Here is a 2,700-nt window from a genome sequence, read left to right on the forward strand (position 1 = left end):
ACGAAGCCCTGTTAGCCGGCCTGCGATTGGCGGAGGCATTAGGGGTGGCACAGATCAAAGTATTGAGTGATTCCCAGCTGGTGGTAGAGCAACTCAAAGGAGAATTCGAAGCTAGGGATCCAAGAATGAAGAAGTATCTCTCCAAGGCAAGAGAATACATAGAGGCATTCGTCCAGTTCGACATAGAACACGTACCGAGAGTAGAGAATAAAAAGGCGGACGCACTAGCGAAATTAGCCTCAGCAACCGGTTCGGAATGGAAAGACACTATCTATCTTGAACGCATAGGAAAACCCTCATACGAGGAGGACAGAATTAACTCAGTGGCGTCCGAATTCAGCAAGGACGATTGGAGAGCATCCTTATTCCTGTACCTCCAGGACGGATCGTTACCAAGAGATAATAAGGAGGCTCAAAAGGTGAGGAGGAAAGCGGCAAGATATACGTTGATGGGCCGGGAGCTCTACAGGAGATCCCTGACACTGCCCTACCTCCGATGTCTAGGCAAAGACGAAGGGGAATACATACTACGAGAAATCCACGAAGGAGTATGCGGAAACCATCTTGCCAGCAGAGCTCTAGCTCACAAAGCTATGCGACAGGGATTTTACTGGCCCACAATGAAGAAGGACGCGGTCGAGCTCGTAAAAAAATGTGACAGATGTCAAAGGTGCGCAATTGTGCCACGCGCCCGCTCAAGTCTACTCTCTCCTCTAACCAGTCCTTGCCCTTTTGCACAGTGGGGGATAGATATCCTTGGACCTCTTCCACAGACGATTGGCCAGAAAAAATTCTTGTTGGTAGCAATAGATTATTTCACTAAGTGGGTAGAGGCCGAACCTCTAGCCACCATAACAGAGCGGAATATTACACGCTTCGTGTGGACCTCATTAGTTTGCCGCTATGGTATTCCCTTAGCGATAGTTACAGACCACGGGAAGCAGTTCGACAACGAGCGCTTCAAAAAGTTCTGTTCGGACCTGTCTATTAAGCTTCTCTTCGCGTCAGTGGCACACCCACAGAGCAATGGACAAGTAGAGAACATGAATCGGACAATTCTGCACGGACTGAGGACCCGACTCGAATCCATGCAAGGTATATGGGCAGAGGAACTCCCTTCCGTTATATGGGCGTACCACACCACTAAGAGAGCAGCAACAGGGGAAACCCCTTTCATGCTTGTCTTCGGCACAGAAGCAGTCATCCCGGCAGAGGTGGGCATACCCTCTTGGCGTAGGAAATACTTTAACGAGCAGACCAACAGCGAGGAGCTCAGAACAGAAATAGACCTACTGGAAGAGAGACAGGATCAGGCGAGTTTAAAAGTTGCAGCGTACCAGCAGAGGGTAGCCAAGTACTACAACAATCGCGTCAAAATAAGGAATTTCCATTCAGGAGACTTAGTCCTGAGGAAGAGGCGAAACAACCCGTCCGAGCAGGGGTCGCACAAGTTAAAGCCTAATTGGGGGGGCCCATACAGAGTCACAGAAGAAATAAAACCCGGGACATACAAGTTGGAAGATGTAGGGGGGAAAGAAATTAAGAACACGTGGAATTCTGAAATGTTAAAGAAATACTATTATTAAAAAAAAAAAACGCTTCTTGCAGCGCTGTAATAAAAGTGCCGCTTACAAAAGTTGCACTACATCAATAAAGGATGAAAAATTCAAAATACATATTCTGTTCCTACAGACTAATTTGCTTTACTCCCATCTCCAGCCTCCTCCTCCTCCTCCCCTTCTTCATCCTCTTCCAGATCCTCCGCAGACTCGGGGCTCTCCTCGCCATAGCCATGAGAGCTTACACCATCAAGAGGGATCTCGGGATGTTTAGTCCTCACTTGATCACGACACCTCCTGAATCCAACTCGGTAGGCTTTAGAGGTGTCGATAACAAATTGATTGGAGTCCTTGTATTTCTTCACTGCAGTTCGGGAAGCAGAAGCAGCAGCAGTAGCTTCTCGGGCAGGAATTTCCTCCCTACGAAGGCGATCGATCTCTGCCTTCAAAGCTTGCTCGCGGAGCTCGGTCTCGTGCAGTTGGTTTTGAGCGAGGACATATTTTTCCCTTGCGTCCAGTGTCTGGCGATACATTTCCGCGACTTTTTCCTCCTGGGCCAGAGCCATCGTCGCTAGCTGGGAAAAGGTCCAAGGCAGAGAACAGTTAGAGAGAGCAGGCATAAGTAAAAAAAAAAAAATTATAAAGCAAGTAAAGTAGACACCTGGTACAAAGTATGGCGGATTTTCGCCGCAAGAGCGTCAGGAAGGGTACACTGGGCCTGCACAAAGTCCTCGGCGTGAACAGCCCGGCGGAGAGCAGACGCAGAATGGGTTGGCTCGTGAAAAATGGCTTCCACCTGAGCCTGCGAGTGCGTAGGAGGAGCTGCAGGGACCTCGTCAGTAAGGACGCCGGAGTCACCTACTGCAGGGACTTCCCTTTGAGAGGATTCTCCCTCGACCTCTCTTCTCTTCTTCCTACTCCGACTCACCCTTTGCTTCCTAGCTTCTCCCATGAGCGATTCATACCTGGTGAAGTCCATATCTGCGAGTATAAAAGAGAAATAGAGTAAGAACACCCACAGTAAAGGTAACACCTGAACGTACACATACACAAAATCAGGGGAGAGAATGACTTGAGGAAACGGGGCTGATTCCCCACTGCACAAGGACACGCTCCTGGAGCAGCTCCTCATGAGGGATAA

This window comes from Malania oleifera, chromosome 10, assembly GCF_029873635.1.
Source record: "Malania oleifera isolate guangnan ecotype guangnan chromosome 10, ASM2987363v1, whole genome shotgun sequence".
Lineage (NCBI taxonomy): Eukaryota > Viridiplantae > Streptophyta > Magnoliopsida > Santalales > Ximeniaceae > Malania > Malania oleifera.